The sequence below is a fragment of the Peromyscus eremicus genome, chromosome 3 (assembly GCF_949786415.1).
Source record: "Peromyscus eremicus chromosome 3, PerEre_H2_v1, whole genome shotgun sequence".
NCBI classification, from domain to species: domain Eukaryota; kingdom Metazoa; phylum Chordata; class Mammalia; order Rodentia; family Cricetidae; genus Peromyscus; species Peromyscus eremicus.
In genome coordinates this window covers 135,566,461-135,577,773 of record NC_081418.1, presented here as the reverse complement: position 1 = coordinate 135,577,773, position 11,313 = coordinate 135,566,461, and positions in this window count along the sequence as shown.

The following is an 11,313-nucleotide window of genomic DNA, read 5'->3' as shown; positions in this document are numbered from 1 at the left end:
TCTGACCAGCTTTTGCTACATAATGAGATTATTCAGTCTCATAGAAAATAAAAACAAAATTAAACAGAACTCTGAAAAAATTGTTGGAAAATAAATCCAAGAAAATCACTTCAAAAAAGAAGAAAATGAAAAGCTGTCAGAAGTGTAGCCAGGTGATGGTGACCCACGTCTTTGGGAGGCAGAGGCAGGTAGGTGGATCTCTGAGTTTGAGGCCAGCCTGGTCTACAGAGTGAGTTCCAGGACAGCCAGGGCTACACAGAGAAACCCTGTCTGGAAAAACCAAAAATAATGATTATTATTATTATTATTATTATTAAGATAGCCTACCTGTAATCCCAGCACTTGATGAATTTAAGGCCAGTCTGGGCTACACATAAGACACTGTCACCAAAATAAACAAAATAAATAAATAAATAAATAAAAGTAAAAAGGAGAACAATATAGAGATAGAGATATGGAGCCAGAGTACTAGACACACTAGCACAAAGGACAAGGAGGTGCAATCACAACGACGTAGTGTAAGGTTTTGCATTCTTCAGACAAAAGTGCAGAGCGAATGTGAAGAATGGAGACTGAAAAAACAGAATTTAGCGCTGGGGTGTGTGCAGCTCGACCAGCAGAGTGCTTGCCTCATGAACAAAGTTCTGGGTTGGTCTCAAGGGACTTCTGCCTTGCTCCCTGCTCCCCATGTGAGACTGGATGTGGTTGGTTTGTGGCCTGTAATCCCAGGACTTAATTTAGGAGATAGAAGCAGCAGGGCCAGGAGCTCAAGGCCATCCTCTGCTACACAATGAGTTTAGAGCCAGCCTGGGCTGCCTGAGACCCTGCCTCCAACAAACAAATTACCAGAGGGTAACGTTTATATAAAATTAAAGACTCCGTAAAATAAAGGGCTAACTGTGGAAAGTAAACATGGTACAGTAACCACTAAATTTAGGTAGTGGTGACCTCTAGTTAGGAAGAGAGAAGACAGGGCCTAAAGAGTGGTCCATGGGGGCTCTATCTCTGCGTATTTTTAACCATTTCAACACTGTGGAGTAAATGGGGCACTGGGGTGGACAGAGCTGTGTAGAATGCAAATGTTTTTTATTAGCCTCTCCAGAATTCTGTATGGCTGCAATTTTCATTTCAATGGCCAAGTTCTGAGACCAAGAGACTGGGGAGTGTTGGCTTAGCTTTTTCAACAGCAGAGTGGCATCCTGCACAGCAGGATGATGAGTATACCCTGCTACAAGGGCGGCTTCCTGTTCCCAGAATCAGAAGAAGCCGCTGGGTCCAAGAGTGCGAAAGCTGGTAAGACCTTCACTGCACATCCTCCCAAGAATCGTGCCAATGGACATTCTCATTGCTTTCTTACTACTTGGTAATATAACTGAAACATAGTTAATGTTTTAATATTCACCCATTCGGTTGTTTTTGTTTGTTTGTTTGTTTTGGTTTTTGGTTTTTGGTTTTCCGAGACAGGGTTTGTCTGTGTAGCTTTGCGCCTTTCCTGGGACTCACTTGGTAGCCCAGGCTGGCCTTGAACTCACAGAGATCCGCCTGGCTCTGCCTCCCGAGTGCTGGGATTAAAGGCGTGCACCACCACCGCCCCGGCTCATCCATTCGGTTTTTAAGGGAATATTTTCTAATATCGTCCATCTAGATTTCTAGTTTGAGTTTCTAGTTTGCATCTTTAGGTCATTTATTTATCTATTTATGTTCATTTATTTTTTATTGTAGTACCAGGGATTGAACCTAGAGTCTCAAGTGAAGCAAGCATGCTACCGCCGAGCTGTCTCCACTCTTTTTTCCCTGTCTCATTCTGAGACAGGGTCTCTCTCACTAAGTTGCCTGGAATGAATATTCAGTCTGCAGCCCCAGGTGGCCTTGAATTGTCTCAGTCTCCCTAGTACCTGAATGGAATCCTTGTCACCTGGGATGCTTGTGTTTTCCTGTAACATGGAAAAACTCATAGAAGGCCGGAAATTTTATTCATTTTTTTTTTCTCACATTAGTAACGTGGGTGATTTTTCAATTCTTCATTCACCTTCGATATTTCTTCATGATGGGTTCATTTGCTTGCTTGCTTGTTTTATGTCCAGGGGACCCATTTGATGTTATGTTTTAGGATGGAGCAAAGCAAAGAGACACACCGTGAGGTGTCACCTGTCCCTTCTTCTGGGTTACAGATCTAATTACCCTGCTTCGCTCTGGACTGAGGGAAGTTCTGGGACAGTTCTCAGCAACTAGGACAGTTGGTGACTTTACCAGACCCCTAGCCTGACCAGTTTTTAGACAGTCGTCCAAAGATGTTCCAAGCATTTTGAATATCTATCTCCAAATCCATTGTGGGGGCATGAGCACACCCTCATTTACAAGTTACATCAACTGCCTTCTTTTTATACCGAGCACCATCACAAGCACCTAAGAAGTGGTTGCAGGTGCAACGCAGGGCCACTGAGGAGGCGGGGAATGAGGCGGAAGCCCCGCCCCCAACACTCACTCACTTCCTGCAGGGGCCCTCTTTCAATCCACAAAAGTTGGTAACTTTTCTCAATGCCATGACAAAATGCCTGACGAAACCACTTAGGAAGGAAGGCTTCCTTTTATTTAGTCCACAGTTTGGGAGTGCAGTCCATCCTGACAAAACCATTTAGGAAGAAAGACTTTTAGTCCACAGTTTGGGAATGCAGTCCATCATGGCAGCGGAGGCAGGAGCGGGAGGCAGCTGGTCACATGACATCCACAATCAGGAAGGAGAGAGAGGTGAGTGCTGGTGCTCAGTTCATTTTCTCCTTTTGACTCAGTCCAGGACCCCAGCCCATGGGTTGGTACTACCTAGTTTAGGGTAGACAGCCTCACCCCAGTTAACCCAATCTAGAGACCCTCACAGAGTGCCCAGAGGTTGATTTCCACAGCAATTCTAGATCTCACCAAGTTGGCAATCAGGGTTAACCCTTGGGGCAGGAGGGGTGGCTGGGCAGTTAAAAGCACTTACTGCTCTTACAAAGGACTAGGGTTTGGTTCCCAGAACCCATACCATGACTTTAGTTCCAGGGAGATCTGACATCTTCTTCTGGCCTTTTCAGGCACCTACACACACGTTGTGTACATAAACTCACACATGTTGCACACACATGAACACATACATACACATAAATAAAAGATATATTAATTTTTAAAAAAGATTACTTACCATCAAAAGCCAGCACGTGCCGTAGTTAAGTTTCTCACTACTAAGATAAAACACATGGAAGAAACAAATAAAAGAAGGGGGGATTACATTGGCTCAGGGTTTGGAGGGATCCAGTCCGTCATGGCAGGGAAGGCACAGAGTAACAGCGCCTCCCCGCTGCAGCTCTGTGACTTGGAGGCCAGCCTCGTCTACATAGCAAGTTCTAGGCCAGCCAGGGCTATATAGTGAGACCCTGTCAGGGAGGGGGATTTTTAATGAATGGTTCAGTCTGTGGTGTCCCATCATAGCCACGCATAATCGAGAGCAAGGCTTTGTGACTTTTCAGATGAGGAAGATGCAGTGCCCTGTGATAGTCACGGTGGTATGGAAAGACAGCTGACTCCTGCCCTCACCTCTGCTCTGACCACAAGCTTCTCTTCCTTTTTACCCTGTCTCCACCCCTCCCTGCCCCATCTTTGGACCACCTCTATACTCTCCAGTAGAGAGCACCAGTCACTGCAATTGGGAAACTACAGACAGGAAGTCCAACTAAGGTCCTGTTCCCATTCAGCATCCGCAACTGTAAAAGAATGGCATTTTGTATTGTCTCTTTTCTCTTTTTCTTTCTTTGCAGACAGGGTCTCACTATGTAGCCTAGAAAGCACTATTAAACTAAGCTGACCTCAAACTCACAGAGACCTGCCTGTCTCTATGCTGGAACCAAAAGTGTGGGCCACCATGCCTGGCCACACTGTCTATGTCTAAATTATACTTGAATTTCCTTTCTGTTGGAGCTTAACACCCTTGGCTGGAACATTTAAATTATTTTGAGGTCTGGACATTGTTGCTCAGCATGCACACAGTCCTGCATTCTATCTCCAATACACAGAAAGAGAAAGGGAGAAAGGCTAGGCATGGTGGCACACGCACACCTTTAATCCCAGCATTTGGGAGACAGCGGCAGACAGATCTCTATGAGTTCGAGGCCAGCCTGGTCTACAGAGTGAGTTCCAGGACAACCAGGGCTGTTACACAGAGGAACTCTGTCTTGAAAATAAAAAATTATTTTAAAAATTAAAAAAAAAAGTGAGGAAGAAAAGATTGTTTTATTTTCTCTCAGTATAGGGAACTGAGGTAAGTACAGTTGGACCCTGTCCTTCAAGGACTTCTGGTCTGCTGGGAGCTACCAGAACTGACCAGGGCAGTGGAGCAATCCCTGATGGATGGCTGCATAGACACATCACTGAGGGATTGGCTCTGACCCTTGTGGCACTTAGCACACAGAACCATGCTGCCATGACATGGACCGTTTTCTTAGGCAACCTCAGTGTGAGAGGCCAGGCCACAAGTGTAACAGTGGACAGCTTTAGCCTAGGGATTTAAACGGGATTTTATATACTACACAACTGATCTGTTAATGAATACGGAAACCATCCAGGGGCCTCTTCTGAGAGTGTTTCCATTCAGACTGTTGGTTTTCCTGGGATCATACAGTTTTCCGTGTCTGAGCACAGCCCAAAGCACACCAAGTACTGCCACCTATGCTGAGTGACCTCACACTCACAAAGCATCTTTTCACAGCTTTTGTGGTTTTTATAAACATGCTACATGCTGATGCCTTGTCTTCAATTGAACAACCAGTTCCTTGAGAATATGAATGGAATTTTGCAAACATCCCTGCCTTCTCCAACTACACCCTGGATCCAGATCCAGGGGCCAGACTATCAGTAAAAGATACCATCCAAATGGGCACAGCTTGGCTCCCAGCTAGAAGCTAAGGGGTCCACACACAGTGGGTCAGTCTCCTGGCCTTGCATTCTGGCTCTCCACTGCAAGAGCCAAGGCCTTCTGCTCTGAGCACCCCTGGGAGGGGAGGGGAGGGGAGCCCTGTAGCCCTAAAACCTACACATGCAGCTCCAGATCTAGAAGTTGCTGTGCCACAATTCTGATTTCCTTCTGATTTTGTCTTTTTCTTTTCTTTTCTTTCTTTTTTCCTAAAAACATCCAAAACAATGGCTTCCATTGTGGCTTCCCCATACATACTTTATTTTTATTTGCCCCTCTCCTCTTTCTTAAAGAAAATCAAAGGTGTTTCACAAGGAGCTGTACAAACAGTGCTAGAGAATCAAAGGAGAGAAGGGGCTGGATTTTAGCTCAGTGGTAGAGCATGTGCCTTGCATGAATGAGGGACCTGTGTTCCTTCCCCAGAACCACACAAAGAAAAAGAGACGAGGAGTGAGGTCTCCCCTTTATTCAGGATGTCAGGTAAGGATGGAGGAACATTTGAATAGTTGGGAAGAATGAGTAGAAAAAAATTTTTTTAATAATTTCAATTAATTTTTGTATGATCACCCTTGCCTGCATGGCCGACCCAGGAAAAACAGTGCATTGGTTTATTTGTTTTGTTTTGTTTTAACTTTTCTTTCCATTTGCTGATTGGTTAATCAATGTGAGTGTGTGTGTGTGTGTGTGTGTGTGTGTGTGTGTGTGTGTGTGTGTGTGTATAGTATTTTTCATATATATTTTTTTCCAAAGATAACCACTAGATGTTGACAAACTGTACTTAAGAAAGAATAACAATTGTAAATACATGTGCTGACCATTGATCCACTCCATTTCATCAAGCAAATACTACAGGACATACAGTGGTAGATAGGCTTAATATAATAATATTAGAAAGTTTCAAAATTGTGCTCCTACCAGTAGATAGGTCATCCAGACAAGAAGTTCAGTTCAGCTGCCTTATGTCTCAAGTGGACATAACAGACAGCTGCAGGCATCCCACCCAACAGCTGGACCATCACAGTCCTGTCATCAGCCCATAGGACTTTCTCCAAAGTTGGCCACATTTTAGTCTATAAAACAAGTCTTAGCAAATATTTAAAAAATTGAAATAATTTCCTGCATCTTGTCAGGTCATAATGGGACAAAACAAGATATCATCAACAGGAGAAATTGCAAATGCTTCAATGAGCACATGGAGCTTTCAGGGGGTAGTCACTGAAGAAACTCAAGGGAGAGTTAAAAATGCGTAGGTCCAAATGAAAATGAAAATGCAACACATCAGAATCTGTGGGTGTAACAAAGGCAATTCCAACATGGAAATTTAGATAGAGAGAGATAGATGTGACATACACTTATGCATACTATCTATGATATGCATATATCATCTATATCACTGTTTTAACCTCTGCCATGCCAAAGTAGATTTCCATGACTGCCACTCACCTTGCTGCTGTGGGATATTCTGTATGGCAAATGTGTTGCTCTGTTTGGTTAGTAAATAAAACACTGATTGGCCAGTAGCCAGGCAGGAGGAAGTATAGGCGGGACAAGGAGGAGAATAAAGCTGGGAAGTGGAAGGCTGAGACAGAGAGACACTGCCAGCCGCTGCCATGACAGGCAGCATGTGAAGGTGCCGGTAAGCCACAAGCCACGTGGCAAGGTATAGATTTATAGAAATGGATTAATTTAAGCTGTAAGAACAGTTAGCAAGAAGCCTGCCACGGCCATACAGTTTGTAACCAATATAAGTCTCTGTGTTTACTTGGTTGGGTCTGAGCGGCTGTGGGACTGGCGGGTAACAGAGATTTGTCCTGACTGTGGGCCAGGCAGGAAAACTCTAGCTACACCTTGCTACACCTATAAGTCTGTTCTCTTACAGTTTTACATCTAAATAGATCCACCATTATCTCTCGTACCTCTAACTTGAACCTTCCATCCTATACAGCAATCACTTTTCTCCTTCATTTCACAACTGAAATACCAATTCCCTTTCTCCAAAGACTCCATGAAACAGTCCTCTAAAACAGTACCCCATTGCCAGTCTCTGTACCCTAAAGGAACACAAGTGTAATAATACAAAAGGGTCTCCCAGAGCTAAGCAAGACCAGAACTGCTGCTAAATTAATGAGGGGGCACTTCTGCATCGCTCCACTATGCCACAAGAAACATACTTCTTAGTGACATATTCCTTTTAGAAGAACTCACACAACCAAACAGAATTGGAAAAGGAGAAAGAGTTAAAACTGAAAGGCACACCCAGGCCTACAGAAGCTCAAAAGAGATAAATAAACAGAGAATATGAGACCAGAAAGTCCCACAGTGCACGCCTGATCCCCCCACTCCCTGATAACGGGAGCCCAAAATCCCAAGAGTGCTGAAGTGTCTGGAAAAGAATTGAGTTCTACTTTTAAAAAATTATTAATGATCACATACTCGTCTCAAATATGCAGATAAATGAGCTAAGGAAACCTATACACGACCTCACAAGACCGTCACCAGAGAGAACAGGGAGTAAGTCTGGGGAGAAAGTGTCAAGCGTGGGAGAAAGTTCAGTGAGGAAATCACAGCACCAGAAAGGAACCAAACAGAACTGGAAACAAAAGAGGGATCAATCAAGTGAAAACCTCCCCAGAAAGCACCTCTCCGCGGCGCTTGTCAACGGATGGTGGCAAGACCGTGCAGAACGGCGAGTTTCAGGGATGGAGAGAAGAGTTACATCATGTTGCACTCAGACATCCATAAAGAAAAATGTTAAGGGTTTTGACCAATATTTTCAAGAAGTCTGGAATATATCCAAGAGATAATAGATAAATACTGAGACAAATGCAAAAGAAAAATTATTTAATGTAATTATAATAGAAAATTTCCAACTCAGAAAAAAATAAAGAACTAATATCCAAAAACAGGAGGCATTTAGAACCCCAAAGTGGGGGTGACCAGAGAATGAGAATTCAGAGAATGACCTCTCCACCCAGCATGGTATCCAAAATGATAAAATGTAAAGTGAGGAAACAATATTAAATACTGAAATGTAAAAACACTGACTCACATACAGAGGCAGGAATATCAGAATAACCTCAGCCCTTTCGTCAGTAGCCTTAAAATCCAGAAAAGCATGGAATGATGTGTTTCAAGTTCTAGGAGTGGATAACTCCAAACCAAGAATGCTGTACCCAGAAAAACTGTTTTTCCCAACTGATGGAGAAATGGAGACATTTTCAGATAAACACCAATTAAAGCAATTCATGACACTCATACCAGTATTTAAAAATTCTTGAAGGAATATTATATAGGAAAGAAAAAGAAGGGGAAAAAATAGAACAGCCTCGTCCATGAAAAAAATACAACCCATAGAAGGAATAGATGGACAAAGAAGAGCTGGAATGGAAGCATAGCAAACCCCAAAACTAACGAGGGGAAAAAGAGAAAATATTGGTAAACCAGCCCCATAGAACATCACCACAAAATAACCAGCTGTCAAAAGTCATCTACAGGCTCAACGATTCCCACAAAAGCTCCAGCCACACTCTTCACCAGAAAGATTTAGCCAAACATTCACATGGGAGCAGAAAAGACCATATGCAACCAAAGCGATCCTCACAGAATGGACACCATGGGTATTGAGGAGTCTGACCCCACATTGCACTACAGAGTTATAGTAGTAAAGACAGCATGATACTGCCATAATAATAGACATGTAGACCGAAAGAATGGGACTAAAGACCCAGAAATAAACCCACAAAGCTATGGCCACTTAATTTTCAACAAAGACATCAAAAACACACTAGGGAAAAAAATGATAAATGGTTTGGGAAAAACTGGATGCTCACCCACAGAAGAGTGGGCTCACATCCACAGCTCCCACCCTGAACGAAAATCAATTAAAGTGCATCAGAGACCTTAATTTAAAACCTGAAAGGCTGAAACTGCTGGAGAAAAACATAAGGAATGCAGTTGAAGTTATAGGTACAGGCAAGAGCTTACTAACAGCACTCTCCATGGCACAAGAAACAGTCCCAAGAACCAACCAATGAGACTACAAGAAATGCGAGTCTCTGCATGGTAAAGGAGACTGTCGGCAGAGCAAGTCAACAACAGCCCGAAGACTAGGAGGAAATGTTTACCGGCTGCACCTCCCTCCTACAGGGTACTGACACCTAGACCATGGAAGGAATTGCCCAAGTTAACACCAAGAACGTGAAAGTGCCCATCAAGAAATGGGCCGAAGATACAGTCCTCAAAAGAAAGAAACACATCAAAAAGCATTTGTTAATTAATTAATGTTCTGCATCCTCAGTCATCAAAGAGGAGCCATTAAAGCCACTTTGAGATTCTATCTCACCCTGGTCTGAATGGCTGTCAGCAAAAAAGCATTCACATGGCAGCTCACAACTGTCTGTGACTTCTGAGACTCCAGTTCCAGGGGATCTGACACCCTCACACAGACGTGTGCAATGCACAAGCCGGACGGTGGTGGCACATGCCTTTAATCCCAGCACTCAGGAGGCAGAGGCAGGTGGATCTCTGTGAGTTCGAGGCCAGCCTGGTCTACAGAGAGAGATTCAGGACAGGCTCCAAAACTACACAGAGAAACTCTGTCTTGAAAAAACAAAAAGAAAAAAAAAAACTACATAGGAATCCTTAAGAGAGGAACAAGAGGTGAAGAGAGGGGAAGGCAATTCACACGGGACCTGAAAGCAGAATTCTAGGAGGCTTTGAGTGTGAAAGCCCACGGGGGAGGGAGGGGACAGGAAAGAATTCAGGAAGAGAAACAACACGAATTTGTTTAAGAATGCCATAATGAAACCTAACTCTTTGTAAGCTGATAATAATAATAATAATAATAATAATAATAATAATAATAATTGAATACAAAATTATTCTAGAGGTCAGGCACATGGTATATGCCTGTAATCCCAGAACTAGGGAGGCTAAGGCATGAAGATTTAAGTTCTAAGCCAGCCTGGACTCCATAGGGATACCATATATTTGACATTCTAAAATGACTAAATAGCTTATAGGTTAAAAATAATCCATAAGAGAATTTTTCTGATACTGAAAACCAAATAATATAAGGATAGAGATACTGTATATTAAACAACATGCAGAGTATGGGGAGATGCCATGGAGGAAATCCACTGTGGAGATGCCATGGAGGTCATCCACTGGTTATTTTTTAAAAATAATATTTTATTAAATATTTGAGATATTTAATAAAGTTCTCTCTCTCTGTGTAGCTAGAGTTTTCCTGCCTGGCCCACAGTCAGGACAAATCTCTAACACCCGCCAGTCCCACAGCTGCTCAGACCCAACCAAGTAAACACAGAGACTTATATTGCTTACAAACTGTATGGCTGTGGCAGGCTTCTTGCTAACCGTTCTTATATCTTAAATTAATCCATTTCTATAAATCTATACCTTGCCACATGGCTCGTGGCTTACCGGGATCTTCACATGTGGCTTGTCATGGTGGCGGCTGGCAGTGTCTCTCCCACCCAGCTTCCTGTTCTCTCAATTCTCCTCTCTGTTAGTCCCGCCTATACTTCCTGCCTGGTCACTGGCCAATCAGTGATTTATTTATTGACCAATCAGCAACACATTTGACATACAGACCATCCCACAGCACTCTCTCTCTCTCTCTCTCTCTCTCTCTCTCTCTCTCTCTCTCTCTCTCTCTCTCTCTCTCTCTCCCCCCCCCCCCCATCTCAGCAACCATCAGTTGCTAATAGCTCCTCAGCTAGAGGTGGGGCTTCATGCCTACCTCCCCTCCCCATGCAAGGATCATGCCTGGCCTGAGCATGCGCAGGACCTGTGCGTGCTGTCCCAACCACTGTGAGCTCCTGTGTGCACATGCCTGCCCTGCCGAGTCTGGAAACATTGTTTCCTTAGAGTCAGCTTCCGCCTCTGGCTCTTGCCATCTTTTCATTCCCTCTTCCACGATAATCCCCGAGTCTTAGGGGAAAGGGTGGCATGCAAATACCTCATTCCTGGCTGATCATTCCACAGTCTCTTAGTCTCTACACACTGACCAGCTTAAGGCCTCTGTGTTCATCGCCATCTACCTCAAGAAGTTTCTCTGATGAGGGCTGAGACATGCATTAATCTCTGGGTAGAGCAGTAAGTCATTAGGAATCATTTTAATACTATGTCCATTTAGTTGAACAGTAATAGTTTCTCCCCTAGGGCCTAAGGTCTATCTAGCCATAGGTTCTTCGCCCCGATAACCCAAGTATGGGTGCCATCTCAGGGAGTGACCTTAAATGTGTTTAGTTGTGCCCATGATGTCAATGCCACCATTGCACCAGCGGGCATGTCTTGCCAGGATGGTCATTACTGCAGCTCTCAGGGTTCACAGCTTGGGTAAGATTCGT